Source organism: Hirundo rustica, chromosome 27 (assembly GCF_015227805.2).
Source record: "Hirundo rustica isolate bHirRus1 chromosome 27, bHirRus1.pri.v3, whole genome shotgun sequence".
NCBI classification, from domain to species: domain Eukaryota; kingdom Metazoa; phylum Chordata; class Aves; order Passeriformes; family Hirundinidae; genus Hirundo; species Hirundo rustica.
Genome location: NC_053476.1, coordinates 3,303,067 through 3,315,982, shown reverse-complemented (window position 1 = coordinate 3,315,982; position 12,916 = coordinate 3,303,067).

Genomic DNA, 12,916 nt, shown 5'->3' with positions numbered 1-12,916 from the left:
GCCAAAGCAGTGCGGGAGCCGGCGGGCGCCGTGTCCAGCCCTGCTCGGCTGTGCCGAGCCCGAAGCATTCAGCACTGGGGGGGTTTGAGCTCCTGGACATTTGGGGAGCCGAGCAGAGGCTGTTTCTGGGGCGGGGACAGCCCCTCACACCTCCCCTGGGCACCAAAGGGCTCCTGGAGCAGCCACGTGCGGCTGCAGGGACCTCAAGGCTTCCTCGCCAGGTGAGTCACCCTTTTCATGGAATAACAAAACATATTTACTCAGAAGGGTGACGAGGCCCTTCGGCTCCCCCGAGGGGGTGTTAATCAGCCTCCGCTCAGCGAGAAAGGACCTTTTGTTTTCTGGACCTCACCGTCACGGTTTTCAAGGTCTGAGCGCACGAGGGAAGCACCGGTGACCGCCGGAGCCGGGGAAAGGACACGGAAAGCTCGGTGCGGCCGTGCCCTGCAGTGGGGCTGGCGGCTGGGTCGGTGCGGGAGGGAATGGAAGAGCAGCGGGGCCGGCCAGGAACGTGCCAGAGGCGTGGGCAGAGCTGAGCACAGCTCCAGGTCCGTGCCCGCACACGCCGGGCGCTGCCGGGGGAAAACCGCTGACGTCAAGGGCACAGGATGGGGCCCTGGTGCTGCCCTGCGCGGGCAGAGCCGAGGGGGCAGCTCCAGGTGGTTGCTGCTGCCTCCCACCAGGAATGACCTGGCTGTGGAGGTGGGGCACGGGGGAAACGCCGTTCTTGGCCGGCGCTGCGTGACGCCGGTAGTTGCCCGTGTGCCAAAGAGCTGCAGACAAGCCCCAAAGAAAACTGGCATCTGGAGGCTCCCTGCCCCAAGGACATAACTGTCCTGAGTTGTCTCCCAGGGTGAGCACCTCGGGTTTTTCCTCTGGGGTGTTTCCCAGAGGTTGGAAGCGAGCAAAGGGGCACAGGACAGCTCTCCACAGCCTGCATCCGCAGGTGCATTTTGCTCTCAGAGCCTCAAAGAGTTAGAGACGGAGCTCTTCTTTCCTTTAGCAGCCAGCCCTTTTCCTGCAGCAGCTTTTGATGGATGGCTTCCAGTGAGGAAAGCTCACCTGGGGAGCACCTGCCTCCCTGTTGCTGTGGGAAGGCAGGACCAGGCAGCACAGGTTGTCCCACATGACATCATCCATCGTCAGAAGCTGGGACGTCGTTGTCCAAAACATTCCAGAGAAAGATGCTCCCAGGATCCTCCCCAGGTCCAGCCGTGAGCCATTCCACGTTGATGTCAGGCAGGGAATGAATCACGGAGCCTCCCCACCACAGACGGGTTTCAGCCTGTGCCAGGTGACGCCGTCCCCTTGCAGGGAGTCACCGCAGCCCCCCAGAACCACCTCTGCCAGCAGAGCCCCGGGGACCCTCAGCTGGGTGGTTTGAGGGGGCTCTGCAAAGTGGGGTTCTCAGGAACCAGAGGAACTTCCCAGTTCCCATTCCAGGCCCTTCTGCAGCTCCACAAGGACGGCGTGGTGTGAAGGCACAGGCCCTGCTGGGAAGTGTAACGCTGTGTTTCCAGGGGAGCAGTGGCACTTCTGCTGCTGTGCTTGAGCCTCTGGGAGCTGTTTCTCTTCCCTCTGGTGTTCAGGCACTGCCTCAGGCTCTGCTCCCAGCCAGCCAGAGCCAGAACACCTCCAAAGGGCACAATAGCCATGGATCAGTGAGAACTGCCACGCTCCTGTACGTGATCAGTGACACAGGGCTGTGGAGATGCTGCTTGAAAAAAAAACCCAACCCACACTTGGAGCCATTCTAGTAACTATCAGCACTAAATCCCAGGGATTTTCAGAGGAGTCCTGGTCACTCCCAGGCTGAGCTGCTGGGCTCAGCACTCGCCCTCCCCAGTAAGCCAGCGGCAGTTTCATCATTAAATCCACAAGATGGTTCAAACTCGCTGGTCCCAGGGGAGCTGTGTGCTGGGAGAAGCCTCCAGAGCTCCTCAGCAAGGTGGGGGGGCTCTCTTGGTGGAGAAATCCTGGAGGTGTTTGTGCCTGTGTGTACCCACAGATACAGAGGCTTCTCCTGTGCAGAGTGAGATCCTCAGGGGGTTGTTTCCCATCAGTGCGAGCTTGGGCTGTTCCTGCTGTTCAGGAACCTGGCGTGCTGGCCCTAAATCCTGCTGGCAGCTGGGCCCACGGCGCAGGTGCGCAGGTGGGGATGGGGCGAGATGGAGCCATCACACCTGGCCTTGTTTGTGCTCCAGTGACCTCTCAGCAGAAGCATTTCTGCACACACTGACAGCAGGGCGATGGGAGAGACATTAACCTCTGAACTATAGCTGCTGACAGCTCCCAAACAAATAATCCTGGTAAAGTTCCCTTCTCCAGGGTAGGAGAGTTGCTGGAGGTTTCACGGTGGTGGAGGAAGAAAGGGAAATGAAGCCCAGCTCTTCTCACGCTGCCTGGATTCTCCTGCCCACCTCTGAAGTGCGTTTTTAACTAATACCAGCAGTTTTTCCTTTTTCAGGAGTGACACTCCCGCAACCCCAGGGCACGGAACCGTGAAACAGCTTTTGTCTCGGAGCTGGCGTCTGTGTTATCAAGGTGAACTCAAGGAGAACAATTGCTTTCTACACTCACTTTTCCCCCTCCACAATCAGCTCTGTTTGCTCGAGCTGCGGTGCCCCACTGATAGGGACCGGCAATTCCGGGGAATTGCTCCCATATTTGTTCAACGGAAAAACCGTAAACCCTGCGAGGAGGGAAGGGAGAGGATTCTGGGCACAGCCAGAATGTTAATTACAGCTCTTACTGCTAATAGCAGGGGTGAGGAGGAACGAGCAGGGACAGCAGGAAGGGGAAAGGTAGAGCCAAGGTGTGCTGAGGGCCTCCGGATGGGTGCAGCAACAAAGGCCTGGAGAAGAATAGGCTGATTATTCTGGGTTTACTGGGATAAAGCGGGCAAGGATGGTGAGGATCATTCGCTGCTGGAGGGCTGCCAGGGGATGTGAGTGGGACAGGGAAGGGCTGAGGGCTGCAGCTCCCTCTCTGCAGCTCTGCAGGGACAGGCACACGCACGTCTCCATCTTACAGTGCCTCGGCCCCACTAAAATCTGTAGGAGTCTTTGAGGGCCTGGGGATCAAGCACTGTCCCAGCAGCTGTTCCCAGATTTTTCCTGGGAGAAGAGCTTGGGATGAACTCTCAGGGTCCGTTTTCCACGCTGAATCCCACACTGGCCGTGCACAAAGCGCTCCAGTGCTTCTTGGGAAGCGGCACCTTCCCTTGGATCCTTGTAGCCTGGGCATCAGAGCATCGGGAACCACAAGGTGCTGCTTCAGCCCAGGGGAGCAGCGGGGCTGCCGGTGTCAGCTGGCATTCCAGGGGACCCCAGACAATGGGAGCGTGGCTGGTGACTGCAGGCAGTGCCAAGGGCTGACTCACAGCTGCTGACACTTGTCACGCTGAAAGCATTTCGGTATTTATGGAGGCTGTTCCCAGCCGCAGTGCGGGCACAGCGGGGCCAAAGGCTCCCGCTTTCCCCGCCCTCAGCCCAGCCCCGGCTGCCGCCGGGCTGCAGGATGGGGAAAGGCACCTGGATTCCCCCCCAGCCACCAGGCCACTTCCCAGTGAAGAGGCAGCTTTGTCCTGGCCAAAGCTCTCCCGTGCGAGTCCGTCCATTCCTGTCCCGCACCGTGGGGAATTCTTCCTTTCCAGCCTTTGCTCTTTGCTCAGGGTGCAAAGGGCTCTCGCACTGCGATGGTAAAGCTACAGCATGGGAAAATCTGGGAACAGCTGCTGGGAGAGTGCTTGATCCCCAGGCCCTCAAAGGCTGCTACAGATTTTAGTGGGGCCGAGGCACTGTAAGATGGAGGCGTGCGTGTGCCTGTCCCTGCAGAGCTGCAGGGAGGGAGCTGCACCCCTCAGCCCTTCCCTGTCCCACTCACATCCCCTGGCAGCCCTCCAGCACCGAATGATCCTCACCTATCTCACCATCCTTGCCCGCTTTATCCATAAGAACAACCCCCAACAACCTGATAGCAGGGACAGCTCACAGCAAAGAACCAGCGCCCCGAAACCCCTCCACGGGACAAAAGAAGAGGTGCCTCTTCATTAAAACTCTTCATTACGACTTTGCTTTGGGGAACCCACTGCTCCCAGCCCTTTCCAGTCTCTTTCCAGCCCTTGCCCCCGGTATTGTCCGAGCCTTTAGGAAATGGAAGCAGCGGTTCCTCCCAGCCCGGAGCCGGGGAAGGTCCGGGGCTGCTGGGCTGCTCCAGCCCCCGGGACCACCACGACGAGAATTTTCACAGGACCACACTCGCTGCAAAGGAGTGGCAAAAGAGAGGAAAGGAAGCTGCTAATGGACGCTAATGGAGCTGTGAGGATGCTCCCGGGAGGCAGCCGAGCCGTCCTGGAGCGAGAAAAGCAGCCCACAGCTTGCTCGCACTTCCACGGCTCTTCTGGCTGTCGCTCTCAGACATCCCTCGGGGTTGCAGCTTCGACAGATTAGGGCAGAGGAAGATTTGCAGCTCCAGGCAAATCACGGAGGCAGGTGGGTTGGGAAATCTGAGGCCGGTGCCGCTGCTGCAGAGGATTTTGGGGATCTCACACTCCGCCTCAGCAGCATCCCATTTCCTCCAGATGACACCAGCATCCTCCTCCCACGAGCTCTCAGGTGAAAGAAATTCCACCGGGGCTGGATCCTGAACACAGGGATGAGCCTGACGCAGTGCCAGCAGTGACACGCCGGCCTCTTTAATTTTTATTTTGCTATTAGGAGTTTTCAGGACTTTTCTCGTGACAAAAAATATGTGCTGTGGGAAAACAGAACAAAGCGAAAAGAATTTACAAGAACCAGAGGGTTTGCCCCTGGTTTTATTGTTTGTGCTCCCTCTGCCTCCCCCCGGGGATCACCCAGGGTGTTACAGCACGAGGAAGGGATCAGCTCCCAGACTTGAGGAAGGGATCAGCTCCCAGACTTGAGGAAGGGATCAGCTCCCAGACTTGAGGAAGGGATCAGCTCCCAGACTTGGGGAAGGGATCAGCTCCCAGATTTGGGGAAGGGATCAGCTCCCAGACTTGGGGAAGGGATCAGCTCCCAGACTTGAGGAAGGGATCAGCTCCCAGACTTGAGGAAGGGATCAGCTCCCAGATTTGGGGAAGGGATCAGCTCCCAGACTTGAGGAAGGGATCAGCTCCCAGATTTGGGGAAGGGATCAGCTCCCAGATTTGGGGAAGGGATCAGCTCCCAGATTTGGGGAAGGGATCAGCTCCCAGATTTGGGGAAGGGATCAGCTCCCAGATTTGGGGAAGGGATCACCTCCCAGATTTGGGGAAGGGATCCTCTCCTTTCTCCAGGAGCCGGGCGCTGCAGTGCCCTTGCCGTGCTCCGCAGGCGGGTCATGCTCTATTTATCGGCTCGTTCCCACACCTGAGTGCTGCAGTGCTGCTTCCTCCAGCCCTGTGAATTCCAGTGCCATGGGCTGGGCCGGCAAAACGGGGCCGGGAAGGAGCTCTTGACATTGGAAAGAGCTGCCCAGCTCCGGGCTCTGCTCACAGCCCGAGCATCACCTTGGGCTCGTCTCTCTCCCTCTGCGACACGCGCTGGGAGCCTGGTTCCCATCTCCAAAGGGCCCTGAGTCCCTCAGGAGGTACCAGAGCGATGAAAAGTGTGGTTCTCCTGCCTGGTTTCCAGCTGGGCTTTGCCACTGTGTTGTTCAAGGTTTGGAGGAATGGGAATTGTGCTCGGTGGCCACTGACAGGGGCGCCGGGATTTAACTGGTGTGAGGCTGTGTTGGAAGGAGAAGCTGCCAGCTGCAGCCAGGAATATTTTTTGTGGATTTCCTGGGCAACCACCTGCTCCCTGCAGCAGTGGTGAGAAGGGAAGTGGGAACAGCGTCTGCTTGAGAGGCACAAGAACATCTGAGCACCAAACTGAGCTTTTATAGCCTTAACGAAAATACTGAAGGGCGCCAGCTTCTCCCCTTGCCCCATAGTGACACGGCACACGGCTCTGAGACAGATTCAGAAACTCCTAGGAGATGATACAGGGAAGGAAAAACACACAAGGTTAATGGGGGCTTGATCCTGGAGGCATCTGCAGCTCCTGCAGCCTGCTGCACTTGCACTCCTGGCGGTACCATCCCACAGTGACAGCTGTGTTCATAAAATCACAGACCCATGGAACAGCTCGGCTTAGAAGGAACCTGAACACTCATCCAGTCCCACCCCTGCCATGGCAGGGACACCTCCCACTGTCCCAGGCTGCTCCAAGCCCTGTCCAACCCGGCCTTGGGCACCGCCAGGGATCCAGGGGCAGCCACGGCTTCTCGGGGCACCTGTGCCAGGGATGGTTCTGCTGGTGGCTGTGGTGGCGCCGGGGATCTCCGGTGGGCCCAGGTCTCCCGGTGGATGCGGTGGCTCGGGGGATCTCCGGTTCTCCCGGTGGATCCGGTGGATCTCTGGTTCTCCCGGTGACTCGGGGGATCTCCGGTTCTCCTGGTGGATCAGGCTGTCTCCAGTTCTTCCAGTGGATCCTGTGGTTCTCCGGTTCTCCCGGTGACTCGGGGGATCTCCGGTTCTCCCGGTGGATCAGGCTGTCCCCGGTTCTCCCCGGTTCTCCCCGGTTCTCCCGGTGGATCAGGTTCTCCCCGGTTCTCCCCGGTTCTCCCGGTGGATCAGGCTGTCCCCGGTTCTCCCCGGTTCTCCCGGTGGATCAGGCTGTCCCCGGTTCTCCCCGGTTCTCCCGGTGGATCAGGCTGTCCCCGGTTCTCCCGCTGGATCCGGCGGTCTCCGGTTCCCCCCAGCGGCGGCGGGAGCCGCGATGGCTCGGGGCCGCCAGGGGGCGCTGCAGTCTCGGGAGTGGGGGGGGGGCGAGCGAGGGCGCGCGCGGGGTCACGTGAGGGGAGCACGTGACCGCGCGTGCACAGGTGGGGGCAGGTGAGGGCAGATGGGGACAGGTGAGAGCAATGGGGACAGGTGGGGACAGGTGGGGACAGAGGGGACAGGTGAGCACAGGTGGGGACAGGTGGGGGACAGGGGGGGCAAATGGGGACAGGTGAGAGCAATGGGGACAGGTGGGGACAGGTGAGAACAGAGGGGACAGGTTAGCACAGGTGGGGACAGGTGGGGACAGGTGGGGACAGGTGAGAGCAATGGGGACAGGTGAGGGCAGGGGGGGACAGGTGAGCACGGGGGGGCAGATGGGAACAGGTGAGGGCAGGTGGGGGCAGGTGAGGGCAATGGGGACAGTTGGGGACAGTTGGGGACAGGTGGGGACAGGTGAGAACCGTGGGGACAGGTGGGGACAGGTGAACACAGGGGGGACAGATAGGGACAGGTGAGGGCAGGTGGGGACAAGAGAGAGCGGTTGGGGACAGGTGAGTCCGGGCAAACAGGTGGAAACAGGAGGGGATAGGTGAGGGTTCCCTACCTGGTGCCCGTGCTGTGCCGTGCAGGGGTGACACATGGCCAGCATTTCGGGGAAAAAATACTGAAATGTTTTGTAAGGGGGTGTGGGAACCTTTCCCTGACAACGGGTTTGCTGTCACCGAGTGTTTATTTCCATAAGGTCTGAGGGGGTGGGCTCTGGCCCCCGCAGATGAAAGCCAGTGGCATAGGTGGGGCGAGCCGGGTTGTTTTTGTTCGTTTGTCTTCTGCAGAAGCCACAAAAAAGGACTATTTTTTTTTTCTTTTTCTTTTTTTCTTTTTTCTGCTATGCAAACAAGGGGGAAAAGGCAAACCCCGAGTGGATAGACGTGTGTGGAGCCGGGGAGGTTTCGGTTTGCAGGGAGTGGGTTTGGGGGAGCTCAGTTGTTCCTCACACACACGGGAGGAGCACAGAGGTGCTGGGCGAGCCCCTGAGGGGTTTGGGCCCCCCCTGGAAAACGAGCCCGAAATCGGCGTGTTTCTGCACTAAAAGCTGTGAATTTTCATGTGCATCCTTGCTGACAAACACAGAATCAGGGAATATCCTGAGCAGGAAGGGACCCACGAGGATCATCCACTGCAGCTCTTGGCCCTGCGCAGACACCCCAACAACCGCAGCGTGTGCTGAGAGCATCGTCCAGCCCCTCCTGGGGCTGTGTGAGCCTTGGGGCTGTGACCATTCCCTGGGGAGTCTGTTCAGTGCCTGAGCAGCCTCTGGGATAAGAACCTTTCCCTGGTATCAACCGAAACCTCCCAGACACAGTTGCAGCTGTTCCCTCGGCTCCTGTCGCTGGTCAGCAGAGCAGAGATCTGGGCTGCCCACCAGGAGGGTGTTGAAGAGCCCAGTGCCCTCAGCTGCTCTTCCTTCCCCTCCAGGTCCTTCACCATCCTCACAGCCCCCTCAGATGCTGTCAAACAGCTTTAGATCTTTATCTTTTACACAGGAATTACTCCAGAACAATTTGTTTACACCGTGGGGCTTTAGGGTGACAGAACCTCGCAGCAGAGGGATCGTTCACTGCCAGAGTTTCCGTGCCAGCCTCTGCCAGCCGTAGCTTCACCTGGGTGCAAAATCCACACCTCTTTGTTCATTGTCACCTGCATAACAGCGAGAAGCCTTTGAGTCACTGGTGGCTGAAATGACAGCGTTCTCCTCAGTTCACCTACAAACTGAGAAGCTGAAGCCACCCGTTCTTGTGTGGTGAGAGGTTGAATAACACAACGAGGCCTCGTGAGGATGAGGGGGTGTTGGTGACGCTTGCCTGAAAAAAGCATCTTCTGCCTCCTGACAAATCCCATTTTCCAGGCTGGGATTTTTCCAGAGCAGCTGCACTGGAGTTTCCCACAAGGTCCCACGTGGTAGGAGGCTGCTGGAAAAGGCCATTTGTGTTTTTCAGAGTTGTCTAGGAAATCTGGGTACAAAGCCAGCGGAAGGTGATCGGTGGGAAATGTTTTTATGGGAAGGTGTAAGAAACAGGATGGAGTTTAGCCCTGAGAACGGATTATTGAAGTCACGTGGAAGAGGCATGGGCTGATCCAGAGGGAAAAGTCCAGTGAATCAAAGCCATTTAAAATCACTCCCGATGGATTTAAATGAAACCCAAGTGGATTAACCCCACTTTTTAGCCTGATTGCTGACAGAGGGGTTGCATATGGTGTCACTGATACGATCTGAACCCGCACCTTTACTTCAGGGTGAGTTTTCCTGAGTTTTTCCCGGGGTGTCCTGGCTTGGAAGGCAGGAGGTGTGTGTGGATCACTTCCCAGCCGTTCCCACACGGTGTCAGCAGCTCTCAAGGAGAGTTCAGAGGTTTGGCTGGGAGCCCTCTCCCAGGAACAGGGAATCGGGAGAGGAGAGAAGAGAGGAGAGTGGCTCCGGGGGAAGGGCGTGGAGGAGACCACATCCCTGCTCTCCCCTGTCCCAGCTCTCTGTCTCTGCTGGTTCCCAGGGCCAGGATGGCTGCAGCCAGAGGGGGATGGTGACCACAGACGGGTGCTGGATGTGCTGTGGGTCACTCAGAGCCTGTCTGAGCTGTCCTGTCATCCCTGAGGTTGTCACTCAGGCCCTGGGGAGGTCACCAGTGCTTTGGGAGGTTCTTTCTGTTCTGGGCTTTTCCTATAATCTCTGTTTTCTTTGTTTCAGACGTCGGGGAAGAGAAGGAAGTGTTTCCACCTTGGTCACTGGAGCTGTGTCTCACGGTGTGTTTGGGGACCTCCTCCATGGCTGCAGGAGGAAATGCCCTGTGAGGGAAGGCTCTGGTGATTATAAAGGGGGCTCATTTCCCTGCTGGAGCTCAGGAGCAGGTCCTTGATGGGGCACCAGAAATCCCCTGGGAGGAGCAGCTGTCCTGCAGAGCTGATGTCTCACTAGAGCATCACCTGTGTGCCCTGGCCCTGGGGCACGGCTCTGGGGCCGCTCCCCCATCCCGAGGTCCCTGCAGCCCGTGATTCCATGGTGCCCTTCTCTGGTGCAGGGCCGAGAGGCACGGCCTGGAGCAGGCTGCCCAGCGCAGGCAGGAGGCTCTGGCAGCTTTTCAGGCTTTCTCTGTGGTGCTGGCGAGAGCTTTTCTGCTGGCACCTCTCAGCAGCTCCGAAGCAGCCTCACGCCTGCGGCTGTTTGGGGAGGCTCGCGCGGGGAGGGGTGTGAGGACCTGCCAGGAGCTGCTGGCAACACAGCTGGATCATCTGCTAGGGATCTGGTGCCTTTCCAGGCCTGCTGCAACCCTCCAAAGCCACGTCCGAGGGGGCCCGGCCCTGCCGTGCTCCCGCTCTGTGCACAGCCGCGGGGTGAGGTTCGAGCAGGAGCTTTGTCCTCCCTTGCCTGTGACCCCCTGGCGAGGCAGAGGCAGGATCCACCTGCAGAAGTGTGAAACTCCTTGTGCTGGTTTAGGGACAAACTTGGGAGAAAACCCCTGAATAGGATCCCTCCGGGAAGCAAACCCGAGTGGCTCTTCCTTCTAACCGGTGTGGTAAAAAAAAAACCTTCTTTGGAGAAAAGTGGAAAAAACCTATTTTACTTCACAAAGTGCATACCAGTATAAAGAATGAATAATATGAAACAATAAAACCTCTCGTTCTGGAGCGAGATGGCGAATTGAGAGAGTTCTTGCCGTGGGTGGAGCTCGGCTCTCTCTCAGTCTCTCCTCAATCCCAGTCCCTCTGGTGCTGCTGGAAAATGCCGAGGTCCAGGCCCCAGAGCCCCCAGTGCTCCCCTGGGTTTTTTCAATCCAGAGCAGGTTTAAACAGTTTCAAGAAAAAGGGAAAAAAAACAGTCCAGGGAACTTCTCTGCCCTAGCTAGCTGAAACTAACTAAAAGCAAAAAAAAGAAAATCTCTGTCCTGCAGTCTGTCCAACCTCAGCTGAATACCCCGTCTGGAGAAGAACGTGGAGGAGTCAGGCAGTTTTCTCAAAACAAACTCCACACTTCTTCTTGCTCTTAGAACCAGTCCTAAAGGCACAGAATTCAATAAACTGCACAAACAGAGCAGAGGACTGGGGATACAAGCATCATAAAGTCACCCTAGGACACTCAAAGGGGCTCATCCAACACAGGGAGCTGAGCCTGGGTTTGTCATCCATAAAGGGTTTTGTTTTTTTCCTCTCCCACTCCCCGCCCTGGCACGGGGGTTTGAAGCTCTTTTCTCGCTGCTTGGTGTGGCCAGAACTTAAAAGAAACGTTATCTCCCAGGAAATCAGTCAGCTCTGCCCTGAAAACGTGAATTTCTCTGTGTGCAGCCCCAAGAGCTGGGATTTGCCTCAGTGGGGTTGGATTCTGCCCTGATGGCCCCGGAGTGAAACCAGGGCTGCTGGCACACGTGTGTGTGCTCAGAGCTTACGTGGACGTGGGATCGTCCCCGATGAGAGGACAAAGCCGTGAGTAAAACCTGCGGGAGCCAGGAACTGGAACTGGTGAGAGAAGTTCTGATTTTGGTACAGAGCAGCATGCACAGACTCCAAATCCTGGGAGGCCTTTTTGTCTCTTTCACTGGAAATTACTTGGCCTTTTCCTCCCCTGCAGGATGATTCTGGGCATTAGTGTCATCCTTCAGTCACAGAAATTTCCAAGTAAAGCCCCTGATAGTTCGACAAAAATTTTTGTGCTAGCACTCAGCAGCACAGAAAGGAAAGTAGCTCTCTGCTTGCTGGTTTTTTTTTTTTTTTTAAGACAATTGAATTAAAAACAAAGCAGCAAAGGGAAGTTTCATTTCCTTCACATGAGGAGCTGCAGGGGCTCCGTGGTGATAAATGCCTGGGCTGGCGCTGCAGCTGCCCTGCACGTGGAGCCAGAGGGCTCCTGATCTGTTCAGACCTGAATAAAGTTTCTGCAACAAGCTGGGGCAGTGACAGGTGGTGGTTGAATATCACCACTTGACTCTCTGCTGATTTAATATCAATACTCACCTCTGCAGAACTGGGGTCTCAGTGAAAGTGAAAAAAAAAACAAACAGCTTTCATTTTGGGCAGGCCAGTGGCTGCCACAGCTGGGCTTGAAATCTGGCGAAATCTGAGCGTGTGGAGTTGTGTTCATCTCAGCAAGGGGCTGCGAGGGCTCCCACAGCCGGGATGAGCACAGAGCCAGGGATATCCCACCGGGTTTTAGTGCCTGGGGAAGGGGCAGGGCCGGGCTCTGTGAGGAGGAGGAGGGCTGGGGACACACCCTGAGGTGGTTTAGCAGTGGGTTGTGCTGCTGTCATTGGATGCAGCAGGATGCTGCTTTTCTGGTTATTTTTCCTTATTTCTCTACTGCATGTTCTTGTTCCCTGCTTGGTGCCAGCAGTTGGCTCTGAGCTGATCCTGCCACCTTCTAATCCATGAAAAGTCCTGCTCAGACTTTGGTTCACTTGCTTTGAGGTCATGAGCTGTGATCACCCAAAGGGCAGGGTGACGTCTCAGCTGCCTCAGTTTCCCCAGGGCCCTCTTAGAGCGGCCCAGGGATGGATGGAGCCCCACCGTGCCCCCTGGGGGAGGTGGCCCCAGGCAAGGCAGCTCTGCCAACGAGGACAGTTGGCTGTACAAGAAGTTCTCCTCTGAGATGTGACACCTCCACCCCCAGAACAGGAATTTGGGTTTGGTGTTTTTTTTTTTTTTTTTCCTTACAAAAGACGCCGTGAGGAGGAAGCCATGGGCTGCTCTCAGCTCTTCTGACTGATGCAATGTGCCCCCACCCTTCCCCATCACCCACGGGCATTATTTTTAGGGTTTGTTTACCTCGCTCGGTTCCAGCTCGTTCTTTTTTAGGGTGACAAGGACTTCCCTCCCGCAGCTGCCCAGGTGGCAGGGGAGAAACCACAGCCCTGCCTGGAGGATTTTCCCCTTCCCATCAAGTGATTTACAGCGAGTGGTGGGGGACAGCACAGAGAGCGAGGTGACACACCAGTGCCATGCTCTGAGACAGCTGGGAGCAGCTGCCAGCTCCCCCAGTGCCAAACTGGCACTGGAAAGTCCTGGAAAGTAAAATACTTGCTCCTCATCCCGGTTTGGCTCCCACCCAGCCCAGATCCTTTTGGCACTAAAGGCTTTCAAACCAGAACGTGAAAATGCACATGC